The sequence below is a fragment of the Dermacentor silvarum genome, chromosome 6 (genome assembly GCF_013339745.2).
Source record: "Dermacentor silvarum isolate Dsil-2018 chromosome 6, BIME_Dsil_1.4, whole genome shotgun sequence".
Classification (NCBI taxonomy): domain Eukaryota; kingdom Metazoa; phylum Arthropoda; class Arachnida; order Ixodida; family Ixodidae; genus Dermacentor; species Dermacentor silvarum.
Window position 1 is genome coordinate 87,357,424 of NC_051159.1, and position 15,641 is coordinate 87,373,064.

A 15,641-nucleotide genomic window follows, 5' to 3' on the forward strand; every position below is an offset into this window, starting at 1 on the left:
AAGGGGAGCGGCAAAGTTGTAAGGAAGGGAAAAAACGTACACCAACCGCAGCGGTACACCAAACGCAGCGAGCATCCGCCTCGTATGCTGGAGGTATCGAGTTCAAATCCCGGTGCCGCCGGGAACCCACTGGTCTCTAATGGGTAGAGATGTCCCCTGGCCTGGTGCTCACATCTCGAAAGAGGGCCCAATAAAGATTTCAGGAGTTGTCTCTGGGCGCCTCTTGCCCAACCACAGACGGCCTTGTTGATGAGCATCCGCCGCGGCTGTGGGGGGCAAGTGCTGACGCCAGGTACCTACCGGTAAAATACGCACAAGCGCGCTCCCGGCCTGGTGCTCGGCCATTATGGGACCTCAACGCTTGGAAAGGGGTGTTTGTCCTCAACCCAAAGGCGTCCCCACCTCAATATGTGCTTGGGGCACCACATGTGTAATGGCCGCCATGGGAGCGGCCCAAACATCACTTTTATTTTTGCTCACGAGGGTTTCGACGGGAATTCAGGGCGCAGGCTCCTTTCCCAAGTGCATCACCCCTGAAGGAAGCCGAACGCCAGGCTGGGGTACGCTTGTGCCCATTTGTGCAGCGGTGGGAGTCGAACCCACAACCTCCCGCAGCCGAGGCGGGCGCTCTACCACTAGGCCACGGCTCATTTGCAGCGTGTTTATTGACCCACGAGGTCAAAAAAAAAAAAAAGGGGGGGGGGGGGGGTTGTTATCGGGACAGATGCGATAACTTTTTTCTATCGTAGCTAGATTACACGATTGGCAGCCGGGTCTGCGCGAGCGAAAAAAGAAAAAAAAAAAAAACGGCTGAAAAAGGAGGGATGAATAGGGGGTGCCATAAAATAGCAGCCTTTATTCAGGAAGGAACAGTAATTCCTTCTCCATCAGCTGCACAGACGGTATACACTTATACATAAATCTGCATATGTGCTAATCTGGGCAGCCTCTAGGATTTCCCTTTCCAGTTTGCCCTTTGTGTACCTTCTGTGCATTTCGTGGACAAGGAATTACTGTTCCTGAATACAGGCTGATGTTTCATTGCGCCTCCTCCTTCCGTTTTCTTTTTCACTCGTGCCGACCCTGCTGCCAGTGGTGCCATCTAGCCGCGGTAGAATAAAGTCATCGCATCTGTCTCGACGCCACTCCATTTTTTTTTTCTTGATAATTTTGATTTTGTCAAAAATAAAACGATCTCAACGCGTGCGCCGCTGAACTTGTGGGTAAATGTCTCTTCCATAAACCTCAGCTGCAAGCGAGCGTCCATCCCGTTCATGTACCCCTTTTCTTTTTTTCCTTCCGCACAACTTTAGCGTTCCCCTTCGCACAAATGCCGCACCAGCTCGCCGAGCAATTTACTATTCTCTTTTTCATGATGCATTGAGCGATAATATTGTCGGGGGGCAGTAGAGAGGTGCCCTCAGTCAGCCGACACCATCGATGAAGTGACCTGAGGCTATACGTTACGTCTACTGCTGGTTTATATTGCCTTGTGAATAACTGGAAATACATGTTGCTCCCGTAACAACATTAATTCTTCACTTGATTAACGACCCCAGTAAGCACGCAATGGGGCAAATTCATAAGTACTTTTCCTACGGTTCTTTGTTGTACATTATGGTGGGTACACTATATGTATATGTAGACTTATATAAGAAATGTTATTTTCATAAAGAAAGTCAGCATTATCGTGTTGTTATAACAATTTTGTACAAACATTAACTTTTTCTGCTGTCGGAACGCAAAGACAACAAAGAACCAGTTATCACAACTATCGATCAAAACTATTAGTATAACTCACAATGTATACAGCAGCAAAACTAGCAAAGTTGCCGACGTTACCGGCACCAGACTCCCATCTCTAGTTATACGACACCAAAATGTAATTCGTCGAGTTCAAGCCGGCATTGTTACAGTAAATTCCATTTCTAAAACATCTGCAAGAGCTTATCTTCTCGCACGATGTAGTGCATGACGGAAACGGAACGGAGTGGGGGGAGAGGGGAGCTCGTCGACTCCTGGTGACGCACCCCTGATCTCAACTCATAGGAGGCTCAGGCAGAACAATTTCCGGCTGTGTATGCCAGGCTAACCCCGCCTGATGAACCACCACCACCAAACGGGAAATACGCGCACAGACCAATGAAGTGCAAAATAACGACCAATTTATTTTTGGAACGAATGCTCGTAATTATGCAGAAGTAAAGACAATTAACGAGATAAAATAAAATAAAAATAAACGTGATTTGTTGATGGAACACGAAGGTCCATATGTTCTTGTTAAGTTTAATAAGATGATAGTTTGCGTTCCGTTCTGTCTGTCTGAGTATTCCCTGTTTTCATGTTGTATGCAAGAAGAGGAATAAATTAACAGCAACCAAGTTCCCTTTAGCGCACTGTTGAAAAATAATTTGCACTAATCTTTGTAGCACTCTATCACGGGAAGGTATACTTACCGAAGTTCAGCGTCCGACCGCGCTTTTGTGGCCAGCTGTGTGGTGCTCGATGCTCCGGAACCTCAGAATGGGCATAAATGCAGAGCTCTTACTGTTTCATCGGCAGCAAAGGCGCCCGGAGAGCTAGCAACAATCTTTCTGTTGGCCAGAAGTCTGAAGATATAATTATCTTCTCTTATTTACAAAGGTCATGTGAAAGACTTTCAACAAAACAGAGATAGGGGAGAAGCGACGGCTTAAGATTAGGTAGTCCGCTGCACGTACTAGCTCTCTTTCTAGCCTCGTTGTGGTACTAATCGCACAAAAATGGAGGGAAAATGCATTAAATTGTAGTGCTTTACTCAAAGTTACATTCATGATGCCAGGAAATCTGTGTTATTATTTGTATCGTTTTATTTTCCTATGCACATTTACCCAGCCGAACACAAGACAATGCTAAGAAGACAAGGAGTGCTACAGGTTTTAGTATGAGAATAACTGGTTTTAAATAAATTATTAAGCTAGAATATATATATATATATATATATATATATATATATATATATAATAGGCATATGGTATAAATTTGTTCCATACAGCTTACAGGGAGTCCTACCGATAAAAGCAACTTGTATTAACGATGTTTGTCAGCACAACCCAATTGTGAAGCTATCCTTGAGAAAACACTCCAGAAACAAAATTGGCTAGTGATGATCACGTTTATTACTCCAAACGCTGTACATGACAAATTGCAACAGGTATACACTCGCACTATAAAAATAGTGTGCCTTATAACTAAAAGCTTCATTGTGTGAACTGGAATAACACATTCCAAAAATTTTGTGTACAAAGAAGCCCATTTAAATAGCTTGATAGCAAAGTGCAGCTGCGTCATTAAGTAGTCCTTTTGCAAATGAACAAGTATAGGAAAGCATCAGCACATGAAGTGTCAATATAAATAACAGAAAAAGATATACGGATGAGGAACAATCACACACATGTAAAGCTGTATTGCCGCGTAATCATTTTACAGCACGTAAGAAAATCTTTTATTTCTATCATAATGTCTTGTATTACAGCACATAAGAAAATCTTTTCTGTGATAGTGTCGTGCATGCAATCTACAAGGTGTAGAATGCTTAGTGCGCATTGAGAAACTTTGCCGCAAGATTTTGATTTACTTTTTTTTATGACACTATAGGTTACGGACGCTGAGTTGCGAATTATAATCCATTTGTGCTTGAAGAAACATAACAATTTGCACTGTACTTTATTGTTTTGTTTCAGCGACAGTGAACAATAACAAAGAAATATGCGCATTCAAAACGGTTCAAACAGGATGGTCATGGAGATATATTATTTACAACTTTTATTTCTACTATAAGGGAAAGTACACAAAATCTCTACACATGAAGAGTACCGAACCAGAAGGATTTTGTATAAATATTTTTTTTCGCACTCGGCCATTTTTAATTTTTGATGATGTGACTAGTTTTAAGTGCAAGTTGTTAGCTCGCGCTTCTTTTCGTCAAGGCCTAAAGCTTAAGTCGTTTCCTTCTAGGGAGATAATTATAGTGGGCGCGACACGTTCCTCTCATGTTTATCTCCAAGAAACCACTCTATCATTCGTGTATCTTTATTGCCTACCACGTTTAAGACGTCTAAAAAGTTTAGCGCAAGGGGTAAAAGTGATTGCTTTGCGATACAGTATACTGATTCAACGGACTGGCCTTATGACGCGTGAAAAAAACTTGGGACCCACCATTCTAGGCGCGTAATGCGACTGAGTTAAGAAAACTTGCTTATATTTGTGGCATATATTTACGGCTGAGTTCATCCGCAGTGTGATACGGCACCCAGCGCACTGCTGTCTTGACAGTTACGAACTTTTTCCAATAACCTATAGTATGCTACGCGTGTGTATTAACGATCCTAGGTCCGAACCCACGCTTGTAAGGATGTCCGTCACTGACCTGCCACATTCGCTATAAAATACTATAATCATCTGGATTTACCGGCGCCTGTTACTTCTTGGGAACTGCTCCAACGTTCTGTCTTGTAAACCTTCTGCCTTCTGTAAGCGTGCGCCTGATGTTTCTTGCTTGTTACGTTCGTTCTACAGAACTGTGAACTCTCATTTTAGAACACGTGTAGCGTTTTTATATATACGCGCACATGGGGCATATAATACAGTGGACAACTGGTGTTGCGCTGAACGTGTCTTAGAATGACTTGGAAAATGTACTGGCAAGTGCAACTTGTCGGTAATATTGTGTTTGTCAGCAGTAACCAAAGCGTCGACCTTTCCTTGTAGAAACACTCCAGATAAAGGCACTTGTCAGGTTTTGGTAACCGACGCCTCTGCGATGTCTGCCTCAGCGAGTCAGATAACGCGATTACGTGCAAGAAAATGTACTCAGCTCGTGCAAAGAAATATATGCTAAGCGTATCTACCGGTATATTTTTGCGAGACTGATTAATACATGCACAGACAATGATGAATTTTATTTCAGGTTACAGAGAGTAGACTGTTTAAGTATGCCTGAGTTGATGAGTGTGTTAGAGCGAGCTTTCTCTTTTTTCTTGTGTGTTAGTAGAAACGGATATATAGCGAAGTGCTTGAAATTCAAAGACATTGATCTACGTTTATGTTAGGAGATGGCGTGAGGACAGTGTCTGGCAGATCAAAATATATTACTAATAAACACGAAGGGACGGCTTCGGCAAGGACTAGCATATTGCGCGACAAAACAAAGGGACAGACACTTACTATACACGACTACATTGAACCCCCACAAACGCTGCCTTACGAGGACTCTTTCGAGTTTGAGGCCACCAGCACGTGTGCACAAGCCTTGACATGAACCCTGACATGGTCATTCCATTCTTACGTTCTCCCTTTCGCCACGTAGTCGTCGAGAACTGAAGCGGAGTGTAGGACTTCGCTGACTGCTTCAGGAGTAGTGCGTCTTTCAATTGAAAAGAGTGCATGCTTGTGGTACGTTATTCCAGTGCATTAGTTGAAAGCTGCTACGTTCTACGCGAATGTGCACGAAAAAAAAAAATATGGATGCTGCTGTCTCGGAGGCTGTAACTGAGACATTAAGCTTACTCAGCTTGAACTTGTGGACCTTGATAGCAAACTAAGAACAAAGTATATCGCATACCGTAGATAACGCGAGAAAGTACTCGAGTGCAATAAATATTTTATACAGTGCCTCCCCTGTAGCGCCACATTTAAAGTGCAGCTTCGCAAGTACACAACTTCGAGGGTTTATGCGACAATTGTAACGCAAAGCGCAACCTTGCCGTTGTTGCGGTGGCAATTACTATATGTCGTTTCGTATCGTTCATCACACATATGCGCAACAAATGTTTTTCAAGGCGCTAGTGATAAAGAAAAAAAATAAAAACGTCTTGCAGGACACACAATGTAAACCTTATGCTTGGTTACATACTGTACAAGTCTGGCATGGGAAGCCTCTTTGGTTTTCGCTTTAAAGGACGCTATGACATGCGCTCCCTCTCACATTCTGTCATCAAGGGACGACGGTTCCTGGAACCTCACTTAAAGCAGTGACAGGCGTCGCACAAGGTGCGGCGAGCTGTACGAATCGCAGGAAGGAAGGCACGTCTTGAATATGTCGCTTGACGTCCTCTTCGGGTCGAATGAGAAGGGCTCGATGTTGACGACTCCCTTCTGCTGAAGTCGGCTCGGGATGGGCTAGACTGGACGAAAGTAGGGTTTGCGCCGTCTGTTAGCGGAAAGAAAACGAAAGCGAGGTGCAAATGTTAAGTGAGTAGAAAACAGTATATATAGTTATGTGCGTAGAAGTACAAAAACTATGGGCAGTGAGCCTATATATCGCAAGTTATACTGTCCTCAACAACACTGTATAATGCACTGTATGGAAGGGGAGCTAGGCTTTTCGGAGTGTGTCCGATGTTTATCGGTGTTTGTTCAATCTGGTAAGATTAAGTGAAAATAAACCAAGGATCTCCTGCCTACAGATTTGTTCGTTGTGAGTAAACTCACTACGACGATGAGATAATCTTGCCATTATATTTTACACTGAAAAGTGAAAGTGACTCAGTTTCATCAATCATTAAGTTATGCAGTGTTCACTTCATTGCACACAAATTGCCTTAAACAACCTTATTAGCGCCGATACGTGTATTGGCTGAGCGGTAATAAATTGGTTAAGGTTGTCAGGCAAGATGGTATGTATACGTCAATTTCATTTAGTTGCGTTGTTTGTATCTTCTCTTCGTTGCCTTCCGCCTGCCCGAAATGTTGCTGCACTCAGTAAAGACTTATGACAATAAAGAATTACGCTGCAAGACAAATTTTCACTTGGCTCATGTTTAAGTGGTGGCGATGGGTGCTTTGTAGCTGGGGCAATGGACGACTTGAAATCAAGCGTATGTGCCATGTAAATACTAAATGCTCCATGACCTGTTCGCCACGCAACAAGAACGCGATACTTGTAAGCTATGGCTTGAATACATTAGGGCTTACGTCAGCGTATAAACATGAACCTAGGAAAGCCGCAGCCTTTTACTTTTCTTGCTTATTACTTACTTTTGTTTCTTTTCTTTTTTATTAGTTTTCTTTCCTACTTTCCTGCTACTTATACTTTTCTGTTATTACGATACAATTTCTTCTTTTCCGTTCAAATCACGTTGAACGTCAGACTTGCCAAGATACATTACTAAGCTAAGAGCCATTGCTTTTCGCGTCTCGCGACCGCGTTTACCCACTAGTCTATCAATGAGAGCAAGAAACTAAATACTTTGTCTCCGAAGAATGCGGTTGTCCTTACGGACACAAAGGCCACGTTACAACAACTCTACCGTGGTTTGCCATCCATCAAGTTCCCGAGCAAATCACTAGCCCTCGTGAAAGAACTCGACAACAAAGGCTTCACAGTAAAGTTTCAGTGGATTCCCTCCCACATTGGTATTTCTGGCAACGAAAAAGCTGATGCGCTTGAATATGCAGCGCTCTATCATCCTCCCAAATTCAAGGCTCCAAAGAGTAATCAAGTTAAAAAAATCTGACATTCGAAATCACTTTGGGTCGCTTTGGGTTCCACCACATATGCCCTGCGTAACCAAGCGATTTCATCGAGAGGAAGCCTCACTTCTATATCGAATAAGGGCAGAATCTGCTAGCACACCGGCCTGGTTATTTAAGACGGGGCGAACCAATTCTCCGAACTCTACGGCATGCGACGAGACAGGAGACATTGAACACTTTCTGTGGTCGTGCCGAAATTCCAATATGAAAGGGACGTGCTCCTGGAGATCTGCAAGAAAAGGACCTCTCACATGCGTGCCTGCAACGCCTTGTATTTCCCGAGGGATCAGTTATAGCCCGCAAAGAAACTTCACGTCTTCTTATGGAATTCGTGAGAGAGGCTGGTTTGATGGACATATGGTGAAACCCTGCAGCGATATTGCAAGAGACGCTCGGGCGGAGCAATTGCTGGCCTTAATGGCCAGGCTAAACCCGCCTGTTTCTACAATTCACCACCACAATCAATCAATCAATCAATCAATCAATCAATCAATCAATCTGTCAATCACCGACTACCATTGTAGCGGCGAGAATCTTACCATTTAGGCTGTTTTGTCCATGACAACAAGCAGAGGTCATCGCTTTGATACGTGGACCACTTGGACAAGTACTACCCCTCTTTTCTTTGCCAAGAGATAATTTTAGATTTCTGGGACGTTAAAATTTTAGGTTTCTGGCACTTGAATTTGTTTCCCCATCAACTGCCGGAACTTTTTGCAGCCATTCCGCACTAACAAACGCATTCGCAATAGGTGTCGTGACAGCTCTTCAGAACAGCCTCAATATTCGGGTTGTCAATAAGAGAGGAAGAGAGAAAGAGACAGGAAGACTGGCGACGCAATCTCCCACGCGAAAGGAGGAAAACGGGAAGGCAGCGCGGGAGGGAGGAGGGGGGGCTTCTACTCTGCCAACAAATGCGTTCTTGTACTTTGCGCCGGTACGGGCTGCCGGTGTTGTCGCGCGCACCGTATCTTGCAAGCGGTCTCCACGTGGCTCTGACCATTGTATGCGCTGTGCCTTCGCCGCTCAGTTTCCGTTGGAGCAATAGACCGCACGGACATTCGCTCGCTGCGGCGGCTGCGCTTGCTGCCAGCGTTTTGACAGTGGTTGTCTGCGGTCATCAAGTGTGACCTGCGCTGACATCACGCTTGTTAATTCAGTTTGTAAGCGAATGTGTCCAAGTTTATGCAGACGATAAAACTACTATCCCTACTCCGAATAGCTCTCCACTAATTTGCTATCGCAAGGGATGCTTCGCCTTTCGGGTGAAACTACGACATTTTTTATCGCGTTGCGCCAGTGGCTTATCTCCAACCCAATCTATTTTTCCGTCTAACAACTGTACCTTGGTAACAAGGCAGCACTCAGCTAGGAGAGGCCAAGAATCAGACTCAGTAGCAAAGTCAGCAGTAGTGGCTTCAAGCACCCCGTGGAGTTTGTGATGTCTGCAAGAAACAAAAAAAGTCATAAATCAATTAGTTTTCATTCTATTTCCAGCTGGTTCCTGTATTTACTCCCCTTATATAATTAGCAGAAGGCAGTTCGCATACACTCTAAAGTAAGAAACAGATCAAAAAGCGCGTTTTATCGGACCCTATTTCTAGCGGCACGAAGATTTAGGCGCGGAAAGCAGAAATCTTCTTATTAAGATATGTTTGGGATGAGTGGAACAAAATGTGTAATGTTTAAAAGAAAATACGATGATTACTAGTTGGCTCTTGAGAGCTGCGTTTTTTTTTTCGGTTCTTAAATTTTTTATAGGAAATTGACAAAATCTAGAAAATGTAAAGAAACCGAAGCTCTATGTTTAAAACTCAGAAATGAAAACAGGTATCACGACTCTATAAACAGCAAACTATGTCTTGGTTGGAATTTAAATATTGTTCAAATTTTGTTACTTACTTTCATCTGTTTCAGCAGGCGCACCTGCGTGAAAGACAAAAGAAGACCAGGTTAACGAAAAAGAAAAGAAAAGGCAGAACACGAAACAGGCAAATTTCACACATTCAGGCATAAAAAAACAAACACAATATACTCTTTCTGTAGAGCCGTAGACACTCTGGGGAAAACGTAAATTTTATCATAAATAACTCGGGAACAACTTCTCATGTTCAAAGATGTTTACGTTCACCATGACAGATTTTTCAACACGATGGTTACCCGCTTGATCAGCTTCACGCTTAAGCCTTCCCAATTACCTTCATTGTAATGAAAATGTGCACTTTGTTCGGTGAACAAGTAGGTGGTGGTACGACTTTAAGAAAAGAAAGTCAGCAATCTACGCAATACCTTACAAAACACAAATATTTGCCGAGACCGCTACGCCTACGCTATAGGAGCAGCAGTCTACTTTTGCTAGGAGGCATTGTATTTTGATAGTGAATGCCAGCTTGCTAAATTTTCGCAGTATGATGCAACGTCTGAACTAGGCATATAAACTCGCCGAAAGCGACAAAGGCATACTCCGCTTCGTTTTTATTTGTCTGATCACGAACAAACTCGCCAAACTTTCTCCACCGTGTTTCGTCTAAACGGACGCGCTCGACTCTCAACTTCTTACATCCGCATTCGATAGCTGTAGCACATCGCGAAATATACTATCGATGCATTGCTAGAAACTGTGACGCAACACGCAGTGCTATAAATAAGCCTGATGAAAACCGTGCCTGCTTGATGCAAGTAGATGGTGCCCGTTACAAGGGAATTAACGTTTCTTTTTCGAATAAAACTCTTTTGTAATTTCAACTGCCCCAGATGCTCACCCGAATTAGTTGACGAACGTACTTTTTTGTAAACAGATCCCGTTTAGCGAAGCGCGGCAGCGTTCGTCGCTCAAAACAGGCGGCGAAGTGCGGAAAATCGGAGTTTCAAATCGAGCTACAACTTTGCCACATTCAGGAAACAGAAGTTGACGCGTTGGCAGTGAGTTGCGCAGTCGCTAAAGTTCTTTTAACAACGTTGAAACAGAGGCTAATGATACGCAGCGACGCTAAACTCTCAGTCGATCGCACGGTTAATTCTCAATGCCTGCAACTACATGCGATGACAGGCAAGCCCGCCGGCGTAGTCGCGAATCCTCGTCGTGTGAAGGCGGTAAAATGCGACGCTCTTAATATATATATACTAAAGTAGGAGCATGTACGCGTGTAAGCGGGTAGTGAGGTGGAAGTGGAACGCCTTTAATCTTGGGCATCACGTCGAAGCTCCTTTTGTCCGAGCTAAGCGCACCGTTCGCTTTCGAGCAATCCGGCCATGGCATCGCTGCTGTTTAAGCGAAAGACAGCAAAGGTTAGAGCCATGGTTGCGTTTAGGAGTCCTTGTAGTCAGGAAGTAAGAGGAGTTAGAGGAGAGGGCAAAGGTTAGAAAGATGCGGAACATAGAAGAAGCTCATCCTTTTATGTCAGCGAGCGCCGGTGAGTAGGTACCGGCATTGTCCACAAGGTGCCGGTGTTAGGGCGGATGTTTTCCGCGAAAAAAAAAAAAAAAAGGCGAGTCGGTGTCGCACAACAGTAAACAATGGAAGCGTCGTATCGTCGGCTCTTGCACACTGCCGTCGCAGAGAACACGCGGGCTTTTAGACTCTCGGCTAGCCCATACCCTATAGCTAGCCGCCTGTCTATCTCTCTGTTGACGTCTGGTAAAGCTCTTGTCGTGTACTATCAGTCTCGCCCCAAGCTCGTGCCATGTTTTCACCCCCTTCTCCAGGCTTCGACACTTGCGAATCCCCCCCCCCCCCCTCCCCCCCCTTTGTGGAGGCATTCGTTTCTTTGCTTGGCTCAGCGAGTGTCTGCTTCCGGCAACCTGCTGGCGCGGCTGCACGTCAACCGGGGCAAAGTCGTGGCGGGCACGTCGTCTTGCCTCCTTCCTCGAGACAGGCGCGGTGTGTGCGTCTGTCCGTCCGTCCGCAGTGCGTGCTGAACCGGCGCCTTTGATATTTTCTGCTGATCTGGCTGGCCAACGCGATTTACCGGAATCCGATTGACGCCTCCTCTCCAGACGAAACCGGATTCCGCTTCCTCCGCATCGGAATGCTCCACCTTTATCTTATCGCGTTATGTTATCTCTCTGTCCTTGTTTTCTGTCTTTCTTCCTTAGTTCCGTCCTTAGTTCCCTTCTTTCCCCCCTTTTTTTTTTCGGCGTCCCTCATCACTTTTCTTTCCCGCTGCCTGTTTCGCCTCTAATTCATTTTTGTCGGCAACATGAAGACGCCCGCGCTTTTAGTGCCGACTTTCCCGTGTGGCTGGAACACCGATGAGTGTGCGCGCGCGGCCGCGCTCTTCGTCCGTACGTCGAACCCACGATTCTATCAATGCGGCTGCGTCGCTCGGCAAATCTATTTCGCCGCCTTTTTGCCCTGCAACTTCTCTAGATCTCTCTCTCTCTCTCTCTTTCGACCAAACCTTCGAAGTGCGTTACGCTAAGTTAGAAGTTCTCCTAACAGATTGAAAACTTCTGCGCAGTTTGCTTCCACACCAGTTGTGAAATGCAGCCTTGATATGGTTGTGCACAGGGAACCGGGAGCTGATTGAGAAAACTAAAGGTTCCCCAATTCTGAAGCCGGTCTGCTACGCAGTGTCGTTGAAATAGACGTCTGATCAATCAGTATTTTCTAAATGCTTGCCTGTTTAACAGAATACGTACATACGAATGTGATATTAACAGTTCTGGTGGGAGATGGTGAAGAAGGAAGAGTGCGTAGAAGTGCGCTCTTCATTGTCGTCACCAACCGTTTAACAACCTTGCGTCTGAAGGTAAGACAAAGGAAAAAAAAAAACGCTGCGCATGCTTGTACAGCTTTGATATTGTAAGTCGCGCGCGTGTGATGAGAAAGCTTATCGTCTGCAGTTGGTCTCTTGATAAGGGAGCTTCACCGAACGAAAGCTCAGCGATTTTCACTGCTGTGTCATCAAGCAGAGAGTGAGGGGGACAAAACATTTATTTCATTCCGGCCCCCTGTCAGGCCTACTGGGCGTTGGGATGATGGCGAGATTAGGCGGCAAATGGGGGCTAGGGTGCGACGTTGATGGCTTCGACTCTTGATGTCGTGGGTTACGGTCCGCTTCTTGTGGTACGGTGAGCCCAAAGGCTGTGGTGCGGGGGTAAGTTCCGTTAACGCGGCCACATCAGCTGCTGTTGAGTCAGTCAGCCGCTCCTCAAGTGTGTGGGATAAGCAGTAAACAGCAGAGCTGGTTCCTGCCTTGGCCGGAGGTTTTATCCCTTGTTTCAGAGCGGATCGTCTCCATATGTAGAAGCCGCGATGGAGGATAAATGTCGCCAATAAACGGAATGCCTATACACCCAGCCAGCCTGCGTGAATCTAGCATCGATGCCCAATCGAATTGAATCGAACAAGGGCGCAGCTCTACTCAGCATCCGCCACTGTTCTACGGCTTTGACATATATACACGTTCAAATTTCCCCTTCTAAAGGTTACAGTGGTACTGGCTTGGTAGATTTGATTGTCTGCCGTCAGGTACAGCGTTAAATACCGGTCGTAATAATATTTACGGGCCTATTTGAAATAGGTAACCGTGGTGCGAGGCTTCGCAGTTACATTGTTATTTTTATATTAGAATCAATTAGCATGCACATTACCGCATTTTCAATGTTAGTAAGAGATACCAATATATGGGAGCCGTTATGCTAGTATTACGAAACAATTGCGTGCTAATAATCTTTAAAGTGACAAGAGAACAGTCTTGTATTCTCGTTTGCAGTACACCCATGAATTGAAACAACACAAAGGTACCCAGGAATATGAAGACTTGAAGCGATAAACAGTGAGTGCACGAGGGAAACCTGAGCCTGGCGACATCGTTTCGACAAAGACCCCTTGCCGAAACAGCGGCTCAGGGCTGAGGCTTCCATTGTTGTTGCCGCACTTTTGATCATACAGGAATCGACCAATAGTACAAGATATGGTAAATTAGCGATACGGGAGACTGGGTTTTGCATGTTAAACAAAAAATCTAGCAGGGAGCATGTGACCAGCGGGCTTACCATGCAGGTCTCTGTTCATGGAGCGGGCACTATGGCTTCCAGCAGCCCTGATCGGTCGACCTATAGGGAAGGGGAAGGATATGCACAGAAAGACATGCAAGCCACTCTGTTAGATGCACAAGCTGTAAGCATTGTTAAGACGGCAGCTTTACAGCACGGACACAGGCAAGCGACATAAAGCACACATAACGAGTTATTGGCGCTCTTCTGTCCGGATTGCACGACAAAGCTGGAATGTCAAACACTCATTCGCATGGACAAACATTGCACTTGAAACAGAATTCACTCCGAAAGGCAAAAAAAAAAAAAAAAAAACGTTTGCAACCAACCCCTCCTCAAAATCTTGTGCTTTTAAACGCAACTTAAGCGTAGACTGGATTGTCAGGTCGATGACAAGGAGATGGCTACTTAAACCTGCGTGATTACTATTTGAATTTCAAAGAAAGCTCTGATTGCTACTCACTATCGTCTAAAATCTTATGCTCGGGAAGCATAGGAAACACGGAATTTCGTATACACATGGTTAGTGGTGACGATAAAGCCAGCAAGTGTGAAACACGGTTCAAATAATCAAAATGGACAAGAGAAGGACATCTGAACATCAAGAATGCGTGTTGCAAGCTACGTAACGTGCCGGTCTGTAAGAGGAAGAGTTGCGTAAATGAGCAAGTGTTCTAAAGTTAGTTAGTTGTTGCGGAGGTGCAGCGCTTTCCAGAGCATTCGTTCGCACGCACTTTCTCATTTCCCGTTGCGTGTGTGTCTTTTTTAGCGGACGTTCTTCCGCATCCACGTGTGAACGTCACGCATTTAGAACGGATTCCTTCATTCGTGCAAGGTATACACGTGCCCACGCACACATTCGCACACAAACACACATGAAATAGAGACATCGTTGGCAATGAAACCTACACCAACCACGCCGACTACGGCATTGTATGACTCTTCTACGACTATCGAAGACGTTATGGAACGACCGAACGCAGCGATCCTTTCGCTGTCTGTGTGCGGCGATCAAAAGCAACCAGCTTGAGTGGCAGCCGCGAGATGGGTACTGAAGGCGAGGTCTCGGGTCATTCCATACGGCACCACCCAACACGGCAGCATGGAAGCGAAAGGCCGGGGAGAGTCAGCAGCAGCATCGCTGAAGGCGCATTCATCGAGTGCAAGTGAACGCCGCGCGCTTGCTTAAACTTCCCAGCGCCTTCTTCGACCGCACTGCAAAAAGAAGTGCGTGCCATCTCTCTCTGACTCTCTCTCTCTCTCTCTATTGGTGGATAGGTGGCAGGAGGAAAGGGCGTACAACAACACAGACAATGCGTCGTCGGTCGGGTCGTTTCACGCCTCCAGCGAGAAATGAGCGCTTCACACCAGCCAAGCGGCGGCATATACACTCCCCGTTATAGGCTGCAGTGGTGGTGGTGATGGCTGTGTGTGTTGTAGGCGCATGCCGGGAAAGCTGCAGGCGCGATAAGCGAGAGTGAGTCGCACGCCCATCGCGCGCACAATGGGACCCGACTTTTTGAACCGCTCGTCCGGGCACCGCAGAGATGAGCGCGTCGACGATGCGATGACGTGAAAATTGACGTCTTTTCCGTGCGGTGGGCGAGATGCCGATCTGTTTTGCGGCTCGCTTGGCACGCCAGACCAAAAACGCCTAGAGGGTGCGATGGAGGGCCGTCGGAGAATCGCTGAGAAGGAAGGTGAAAGGGGGGGGGGGGGGGGGCAGAATTTTACCTCGCCTTCTCTAGCTTTCCATTTCGCTTCGTCCGTCCCAGTATATACTATACACCTCCATCCCTGTTCGCCCTTTCGCGTGCGGCGTTAGCTTTTATTTTATTTTTCGGCGGAGAAGAGGCGCCCCCTGGCTTTCTCGTTGCATTTTCCCTGGCCTTTGGCGATAAGAAACGTCCTCTCTCATTGTTTTCTTTGAGCCTTTCTTCATCACTGCGACCTTTGCTCACGGCTGCTGCCTTCCGTCACATCAACGAGGCTGCGATTACGAAGGAAAATAAGAAGCAGGCAGTCGCCCCGCGTCTTCCGATGGCTGCGAGAAGTGGCGCCTTTCAAAAAGGCCGCCGCACTCCGGAATGGGGCGGTTCCTCGCTAGATGGCGATGGAAGGCCGCG

The 15,641-nt window shown here is 45.9% G+C and overlaps 1 pseudogene; it reads right to left on the reverse strand.

Moving 5' to 3' along the window:
* Positions 1-3,135: 3,135 nt before the first annotated feature.
* The window catches only part of LOC119456774 (uncharacterized), a 131,484-nt pseudogene continuing 118,978 nt past the window's right edge, over positions 3,136-15,641 (reverse strand).